At 32.4% G+C, this 10220-nt stretch overlaps 1 long non-coding RNA gene across 1 annotated transcript; it reads right to left on the bottom strand.

Moving 5' to 3' along the window:
- Positions 1 to 4995: 4995 nt before the first annotated feature.
- On the bottom strand, positions 4996 to 8119 carry LOC126720487 (uncharacterized). Its single transcript, XR_007653432.1, has 2 exons — positions 7425 to 8119; positions 4996 to 5354 (listed from the first exon to the last, which is right to left on the bottom strand). It is a non-coding gene; the product is annotated as an uncharacterized LOC126720487 (long non-coding RNA).
- Positions 8120 to 10220: the final 2101 nt, after the last annotated feature.

The raw sequence follows: 10220 nt of genomic DNA, 5'->3' as shown, positions 1-10220 counted from the left end.
AAACAAAAAAGCCAACATTTTATCTAGAAAGAGATTAAAAAAAAAAAAATGATGATTTTTGCAAGAGCTTATTCATTTACAACACAAACTAACTTTAATCCCCAAATCCCAAAAAGATATCTCATGCGCCGAGCGCATACAAGAGTTTTGCCGGATCCTATATTCAATACAATTCATTTTATTCAATGAGAGAGTCACTTTCTGAATGTAGCTAAGGATATGGCCAAGCACAACAAACTACTTTGTTAAAAGCATTTTATAGGCAACACTAGGGGTGGCAAAATTGGACACGACCCGCGAACTCGACACGATACGACACAAAATTAACAGGTTATAGGTTGAGACTTAATGGGTTTATGTCATATTCGAGTTGACATGATGAACCTGTTTAATAAATGGGTTAGGTTAGTGTTCAACATATGGAACCCATTTGATCCGTTTGACTAGTTTAATTAAATGACATTTTACTAATATACCCTTCAAATTCTAAGTATACAAACTTATTAGTTGTTGTGGTTTATTTTCTTTGACATATTGTGATTGATTATTTGTGATATTGAAATATGCTTTAGTTTTGAATGATTATATGTGATGCAGTTACTCTTTAGTTTTGAATTTTATATTAAAAATATTTATTTGCTTGTTTTTTTATAAATATTTTTTTTTTCATTTTGATAAAATCTGATAAATAGGTCAACACGACTTACCTGTTTAATAAATGGGTTATGTTAGGATTGAGGAATCTTGACCCATTTAATAAACATGTTGGGTTAGTGTTGACCCATATAGTTAGATGCTCATGAGTTGACACGACACGAACCCGACACGCGAACACGAATTGCCACCCTTAGGCAACACATGCCATTGACAAGCTTTTTCCTATTTGTTTGATTTATTATCAAAACAAACACAATTTACAATGAAATCCAATCACCAAAACAAAATTAATCTCTAAAACGAAAATCATTTGCAAATACTAACCTCCAAACTTCCACAAATACCACTAACCTTATTTATAACCCAAAATATTACAATTCCAAATTAAAACAACTATTCCCAACCACACAAGCACATCAAATTAGAACCAATGTTCAAAGCTCATGGCAAACCCACGACTGAATATAACCTGCATTTGCAATCTTCAATTCAAAACTTTGACATCAATCTTTGCTATTAGATGATGGCTGATTCCACATTATTTGCACATGCACATCAGTTACCACCACTATTAATGTAAAAAAAAAAAAAAAAAAAAAAATAGTCAGTGGTTAAATAGTTATTTGAAAAAAAAAAACAAAAAAAAAATACACACAAGAATAAAATCTTGATGAAAAAGAAAAAATTGCTCTACAGCTTTAACGAAAATTTGTCATGCCTTCATTTTCATCATTATTTTAAAATACACGTCTATGGACCACGTAAGCACCTATACTCGTCATCCACATTCTTTTCCATCAAAGTCTGAAACAAATTAGTGATGGTTGTGTAGTGGAAGAAGGAAACTAATCTAGAGTTTTGAGAGAAAAAGACCTCTATGGAGAGACTACAGTCACTATAACTAAATATAAACTGATGAGATTGAGCTTTTGGATTTCAAATTTATTTCAAGTTTTTGAATCTTGCCCGTATATAAATTAAATTTATTTGTGTTTTTCCAATTAATCCTTTTTAAAAAAAAAAAAAAACTAGAGTTAAATTTATGTGATTTTGTTTCGTTTTTTCATTTAGGAAGTTGAATTAGAGTTGTTTTAAATGTGTGACCTTTTATTATTGGTTGGGACTATTCAAGACCTACATCCTAATAATTTCTCCTTGGAAGGACCTAACAACATATACGAATTGAATAGAAATTCCTAGGAAAGAACCTACTTAACGACACAAAAGATCATCCAACTTCTACACACCTTGTCAAACCCATATAATGGTTTTGAAACCTGGACCATTCAAAGAACTGGAGAACGAAGGGGTTTAAGGTTTTTGAGGTTAGACCGAGGTCTAATCAAGGTCGAACCGTGAAGATGTCATGATTAATTTAAAAATTATTTAAAATATAAATAAATATAATAAATTAGTATAAATAGAAAAAATTAATAAAATAGTTCAAAAAATAAAAATGAAAACCATCTTTCAAATGTATTTTTTATATCAACATAATATTATTAATTGTTAAAAAAATAATAAAAAAAATTATTTATTTACATTATACTATCAAGATAAGATAGAATATTATAGACAAAACAAATGCTTACAGCATTATATTTTTATGCAAATACGTATCATATTTACACTTGTTTAATCTATAAAAAAATTTTAATTTACAATAACACATGAATTTAATAAATGAATAAGTGGGTTTGTAGTACCAATAAATAATGCAATTAGATATTTAAATGTCTTATAAAAAATGCAAAAATGAAAATGATTAAAAAAAATTTAAAAGCAAATAAATAATGAAAACGTGGCCACATGTCCAACCTTTTCATGGGGAAGGGGTAGTGTCTGCCATATTGGTAGACAACTTCATTGGAAAAAGAAAAAATTCTTAGACTTTTGATTAGGGGTAGTGTCTGCATATTGGTAGACGACTTTATTGGAAAAAGAAAAAATTCTTAGACTTGATTTCTTATAGTTTTGCCGTTTTGGGTAGTAGTGACATAAGAAGAAAGGTAACCCCAAAGAAGCAAGAAGAATAAACGCAGAAAGTAAACACAGAAGATTGGAGAAGAAGGAAAACTGCTGGAAAACGCAGAAGAAGCAGGGTAAAGGTAAGGTTTGTGCTTTTCATTTCTATTTTATTTTGTGGACTTGGTGATGGTGTGTTTTAGGACGCATTTTCGGATTTGTGGGGAGGATGAGAGATAAAAAGCCAGAGTTCAACGGAGAAAATGGCATACATCAACACCCGTCTTTTACTTCTTCTATTTTTTACAAGTTTCAGCCTAACCCGTGAGACCAGGCCACGGCTCTCAAACCCGGAAGGTTCAACCGTAGTTTGCACGGTCCACTATATTTTTTGTGCAAAACCGCTTTTGGGTTTAAAGAACCGTCCCAAGAGACGGTTTCCGGTTAACCGGATTGAACCTTACGGTCCGGTCTAAATTTCAAAACCATTAATAGAACAGAGATAAGAAACATTCTAACACCCAAATACAAGACTCTAAAACTAAATTCCCAAAAAAAAAAAAAAAAAAAAGAGGCCATTATAGAAACTCTCAACACCCAAATACTCAGACCGAACCAAATGGTAAAAGTGGGAGAAAAAAAATATAAAAATCAAGTTTATTGGACCAAAAAATATTATTAGAAACTTTTATTAAACACAAAAAATCATGATTTGAAAATTGGAATCGTGATTTTTGACACTAAACATGCTAACTTTAAACTTAATTGCCACGTAACAATCTCAGTAATGATTTGTAACCTCAAGGGTCACAATCTAAAAATTTTTAATTTTGAAAGATCGATAATCAAAATTTCCAAAATTTTAACACATAGTCTATTAATTTTGAGAATATGTCAGTTGCAAATTGTTAACTAGTCTAACTTGGAGGTTTAGAATCTCTTAAAGTATCCCATGAGGCACCCAATACAAAATTGGTCTATTACATAATCATTTTGTTAATTTCTGTTAGACTAGACCGTTAAACCCCCCCCCCCCCATTTTAAGCTAATTTTTCATTTAAAAATTCACAAAAAAACTTGGCTATCAACCAAATCCCAAATCAAATGATAGACCCAAAAATAATCGAGAAATGATATGTCCATAGCATTTTTACAACAAATTCTAAGTGGCAAGTTGTTACTGGTTGTTATTGTTGTGGCAAAAAAGTAATCTTAGTATTAGGTTCAAATTTGAACCAATAACAACTAATCGCCTACGATTTGTTGTTAAAATGTTGTAAAAATATTGTGGACTTAGCACCTCTCAAAATAATCAGGGCTTAGTTGAGTTCGATACGTGGTGGTTACCATTGGTTGGCAATCTTGGGCGGCATGCTTAGAAAGAAAGACGACTCCAAAATAAAGTTGTCCACGTCACTGGTTTTTTTATATAATTTCTAATAACTCATAAAAATGAAAATAAAATTATTAGTTTACATTATACTATCAATGTAAAACAATAATTGTTTAAAAGGAAAAAGCCAACATTTTATCTAGAAAGAGATAAAAAAAAAAAATGTTGATTTTTGCAAGAGCTTATTCATTTACAACACAAACTAACTTTAATCCCCAAATCCCGAAAAGATATCTCATGCACCGAGCGCATACAAGAGTTTTGCGGGATCCTATATTTAATACAATCCATTTTATTCAATGAGAGAGTTACTTTTCGAATGTAGCTAAGGATATGGCCAAGCACAACAAACTGCTCTGTTAAAAGCATTTTATAGGCAACACTAGGGGTGGCAAAATTGGACATTACTCGCGAACTCGACATGATACGACATGAAATTAGCAGGTTATGGTTTAAGGTTTAAAGGGTTCGGGTCATATTCGAGTTGACACAACAAACCCGTTTAATAAACGGGTTAGGTTGGTGTTCAACATATGGAATCCGTTTGATCCATTTGACTAGTTTAATTAAATGACTTTTTACCAATATACCCATCAAACCCTGAGAATATAAACTTATTAGTTGTTGTGGTTTATTTTCTTTGACATATTGTGATTGATTATTTGTGATATTGAGATATGCTTTAGTTTTGAATGATTATTTGCGATGCAGTTACTCTTTAGTTTTGAATTTTATATTAAAAATATTTATTTGCTTGGATTTTTATAAATATATATTTTTTCATTTTAATAAAGTCTGATAAACAAGTCAACACCACTAACCCGTTTAATAAATGAGTTGTGTTAGGGTTGAGGAATCTTGACCTGTTCAATAAATATGTCGAGTTAGTATTGACCCATATAGTTAGATACTCGTGAGTTGACACGACATAAACCCGACACGCAAACACGAATTGCTACCCTTATGCAACACATGCCATCAACAAGCTTTTTCCTATTTGTTTGATTTATTATCAAAACAAACACAATTTACAATGAAATCCAAACACCAAAACAAAATTAATCCCTGAAACGCAAATCATTTACAAATACTAACCTCCAAACTTCCACAAATACCACTAACCTTATTTATAAGCCAAAATATTACAATTTCAAATTAAAACAACTATTTCAAACCACACAAGCACATCACATCAGAACCAATGTTCAAAGCTCATGGCAAACCCACGACTGAATATAACTTGCATTTGCAATCTTCAATTTAAAACTTTGACATCAATCTTTGCTATTAGATGATGGCTGATTCCACAATATTCGCACATGCACATCAGTTACCACCCCTGTTAATGTAAAAACAAATTCAAAAAGAAAGTCAGTGGTTAAATAGTTATTTGGGAAAAAAAAAAAAAAAAAAAACAATACACACAAGAATAAAATCTTGATGAAAAAGAAAAAATTGCTCTACAGCTTTGACGAAAATTCATCATGCCTTCATTTTCATCATTATTTTAAAATACACGTCTATGGACCACGTAAGCACCTATACTCGTCGGCCACATTCTTTGCCATAAAAGTCTAAGACAGATCTGTGATGGTTGTGGAGTGGAAGAAGGAAACAAATCTAGATTTTTGAGAGAAAAAGACCTCTATGGAAAGACTAGAGTCACTAAAACTAAATACAAACTGATGAGATTGAGCTTTTGGATTTCAAGTTTTTGAATCTTGCTTGTTTATAAATTAAATTTATTTGTGTTTTTCCAATCAATTCTTTTTTTTTCTTTTTCTTTTTTTAACTAGAGTTAAATTTATGTGGTTTTGTTTCGTTTTTTCATTTAGGAAGTTGAATTAGAGTTGTTTTGAATGTGTGGCCTTTTATTATTAGTTAGGACTATTCTTGACCTACGTCCTAATAATTTCTCCTTAGAAGGACCTAACAACATATACGAATTGAATAGAAATTCCCAGGAAAGAACCTACTTAACGACACAAAAGATCATCCAACTTCTACACATTTTGTCAAACCCATATAATGGTTTTGAAATCTAGACTGTTCAAAGAACCAAAGAATGAAGGGGTTTAAGGTTTATGAGATTAGACTAAGATTTAACCAATGTTGAACCATGATAATATCATAATTAATTTAAAAATTATTTAAATTATAAATAAATATAATAAATTAGTATAAATAGAAAAAATGAATAAAATAGTTCAAAAAATAAAAATAAAAACGATCTTTCAAATGTATTTTTATATCAACGGAATATTATTAATTGTTCAAAAAACAATAATAAAAAATTATTAACTTACATTATACTATCAAGATAAGATAGTATATTATAGACAAAACAAATGCTTACAACATTATATTTTTATGCAAATGTGTATAATATTTGCACTTGTTTAATCTATAATATAAATTTTAATTTATAATAACACATGAATTTAATATATGAATAAGTGGGTTTGTAGTACCAATAAATAATGCAATTAGATATTTAAATGTCTTATAAAAAATGCAAAAATGAAAATGATTAAAAAAATTTAAAAGCAAATAAATAATGAAAACGTGGCCACATGTCCAACCTTTTCATGGAGAAGGGGTAGTGTCTGCCATATTGATAGACAACTTCATTGGAAAAAGAAAAAAAATTCTTAGACTTTTGATTAGGGATAGTGTCTGCCATATTGGTAGATAACTTTTTTGGAAAAAGAAAAAAAATTCTTAGACTTGATTTCTTATAGTTTTGTCGTTTTGGGTACTAGTGACATAAGAAGAAAGGAAACCCAAAGAAGCAAGAAGAATAAACGCAGGAAGAAGACACAGAAGATTGGTGAAGAAGGAAAAATGCTGGAAAACGCAGAAGAAGCAGGGTAAAGATAAGGTTTGTGCTTTTCATTTCTATTTTATTTTGTGGACTTGGTGATGGTGTGTTTTGGGACGCATTTTCGGATTTGTGGGGAGGATGAGAGATAAAAAGCCAGAGTTCAACGGAGAAAATGGCATAACGTCAACGCCCGTCTTTTACTTCTTCTTTTTTTTACAAGTTTCAGCCTAACCCGTGAGACCGAGCCACGGCTCTCAAACCTGGAAGGTTCAACCACAGTTTGCACGGTCCACTATATTTTTTGTGCAAAACCGCTTTTGAGTTTAAAGAACCGTCTCAAGAGATGGTTTCTGGTTAACCGGTTTGAACCGTACAGTCCGGTCTAAATTTCAAAACCATTAATAGAACAGAGATAAGAAACATTCTAACACCCAGATACAGGACTCTAAAACTAAATTCCCAAAAAAAAAAAAAAAAAAAAGCCATTGTAGAAACTCTCAACACCCAAATACTCAGACCGAACCAAATGGTAAAAACTGGGGGAAAAAAAATATAAAAATCCAAACATATAGGAAAAGAAATTACTCCTGTCTTTTCCTGGCAGCTACTACGGCACTGGCAGCCGCCCTGGAAGCCGGGGCGGCCCTGTCAGCCGTGGCAGGCTGACTTCCCTGGCAGCCCTCGCTCCCCTTGCGGCCCTTGATCCCCTTTCGGCCCTTTCTCCCCTTTCTCACCTTTGTCCCCTTTCGGCCCTTGGTCCCCTTTCTTCCCTTTTCGCCGGATAAAGTAAATCGTCACTGCGATTAAGGCGATTGATGTTAATAGAACCAAGATACACCCCAGCACGAACCGCGCGGATACTGGTTGTGGTTCACTTGGTGGAGTCCATATGTTGTAATCTGGTAGCGACTCATATGCTGGCACTGTTGGTGGTGGAGGCGGAGTAAGGGAGGGAAATTTGGAGTCGGGTAGTTGTGGTGGTGGTTGTGAAGAGAGGGTTGGAACTAGTGGTGGTGGAGGTTGTGAAGAGAGGGTTGGAATTAGTGGTGCGATGATGGTGGTAAACAACATGAAGAACAGGGCAAACATGGTTGAAATATTTGGATTTTGTAGTTGGAGGTGAAGCTCCGTCTGCTCTGAAATACCCACAAAGCCATGCTTTTTATAGTTGCTTGGATCACCATCGTTTGGTAGATAGTTTTAGGCCGTCTCAGACTTCACCACCAACCTTCTTTTTATTTTTTGCATGAACCTCTTTTGTTTTATTTTGTTATTTTTTCATGCTCTGCTGCTAAAAAGCCAAAAATACTCCGAAAACAAAAAATAAAAAAGAGCTTGCTTTAAGCCCACATGGGCCATGGGCCCATACGACATGGACCTTTCTATTTTTTATTAATAGGAAAGTCGGTGCATGTACAATAATACATGCACGCACTTTCCTATTGAATTTTCTAGACCGTACGTAATGGTTGTTAACTTCTCAGTTGTGGCTTGTGTGGCAGTCCTGATAGTGTGGTGTTTCAGGTAGTTGATTTCCAGTTGTGTTGTATTTCTTGTGCATGTGTTATGTAAACTCTTTTAATAAAATCAGCTCGTTCATATAAGTTCATTTGGTGTAACTTAAAAAAATTACCTCTTTTTAAGACTATAGTCATAGTAATGAATCTTAGATAAGAAATTAATACTGTAATCTACAAGCTAATTTCAAATTTGTTCATAGGATGGACTAGTAAGAAAATAAAAGATAAACTATAAATTTATTAGACATATTGTTTCTTCATATAATGAACATACTAATTATTGTTGTTAAAATTAAATCTTCAAAATCATTTATCGTTTTTAAATACAATGAATATATTAATTATTTTTGTTAAGTGAACTTTAATTAATACTACCTAAAATACTTTTATTTATTAGTTTAGGACAATTATATGTTTATATTGTACTATTTATATAAGATTTATATTGTGGATTAAATATTATCAATGTAAGATTTGCAAAAAGTGTATAATATCACTTTTGCATAAAAATGTATAATGTTCTACACATTTGCTTAGAGACGATGTAATGTTTACACTAAGAATTTCCCATTAGTTCATTTAAAATTTGTTAAGATCTAAATGAGCATTTTTTGAGGTTTAAGATGAACAAATTTTGCTATTATTGTTGGACTTACTATTTTTTACTCCCCTATATTTTAGATAATATTGATTTGTTGTTGGGTTTTTTTTTTTTCACGCGGGGGGGGGGGTGTGGGGTTTATTTTGTAAAGACCAAAATATTGTTAAGAGAATCATATTTAAAATTATTTCAGCTAGGCTTAAAAATAAATTTAAGATTAAGGTCTTCAAATTTTTATTAAAGGGGTTAAATAAAAAGCATTAAAAAAATTTATATATATATATATATATATATATAAATTGCCAACTCAGAGGATTCATTTAAACTCTGATCCCTGAACTATACATAGTGCTACCGATGACCTTAGATTCTTATTAAAATATAACGGTGAGCATACCACAACTTATCATATCATTAATATAGAGTTATTATTTGCCATATCAACTAATTTTACTTAAATTAATTCTCCCACACTCCACCATTATCTTCAAGACTTCAACTCTCCACCACTACTCATCATCTTCTGTTTGCTGCATATTTTATGTTGTGAGTGTTTGATATGCCTCTCTCATTTGTTGCCACCAGTGAATTGTGGCATCACCAATGACGAGCAACAAGCACTGAAGGTATCAGCATCACCACATGACAAAAAAAACTATCATTAGGAGTAGATGCCGTAAGTTAAAATTTTCTTTCAAAAAAATGATTCAAAAAATGTAAAACTCTTATTTGTATATATACACACGCGCGCATTCACTAGTTAGGCGGGCCATGGGGACAATTGTCCTTCCCCACCTCCCCAGGCTGCGCCCTTCGCATCTATTAATTTTGAACTATTTGCAACAAAATACTCCAACCGTTTTGGCTTTTGGGATTGGGAAAAAAGCCTACATCTGTATTTTGCATAGAGACAAAAAGGCCTTTAAGTATATTCATCTTTTTAAGTTTTATCCCCCTTTCCACCCAGTCATGATTCCACTCCAGCCGATTTGCTTCGACACATTTTTTTACGTGAACTGCTTGGCGTCATGACGACTACTACTCACAGGTCAATTTTGAGTATCTTCTACTGGATATGGATAAACCGCTAAATTTGCGCAAGCATAAAAACTATAAATTAATGAGACAAACACAAGCAGAGACTGACCCACGTCCCCAACGCCCAAACGCGTGGTAATTGAAATATTCGGATTCTGGATTGGAGGTGGAGCTGGTGGTCATCAGGACTAGCCATAAGGCATGCTTTTATAATTTCTTGGA

This window comes from Quercus robur, chromosome 4, assembly GCF_932294415.1.
Source record: "Quercus robur chromosome 4, dhQueRobu3.1, whole genome shotgun sequence".
In the NCBI taxonomy this organism is placed as follows: domain Eukaryota; kingdom Viridiplantae; phylum Streptophyta; class Magnoliopsida; order Fagales; family Fagaceae; genus Quercus; species Quercus robur.
The sequence above is the reverse complement of the archived record's forward strand: the minus strand, read 5'-3'. Positions and strand labels throughout refer to the sequence as shown.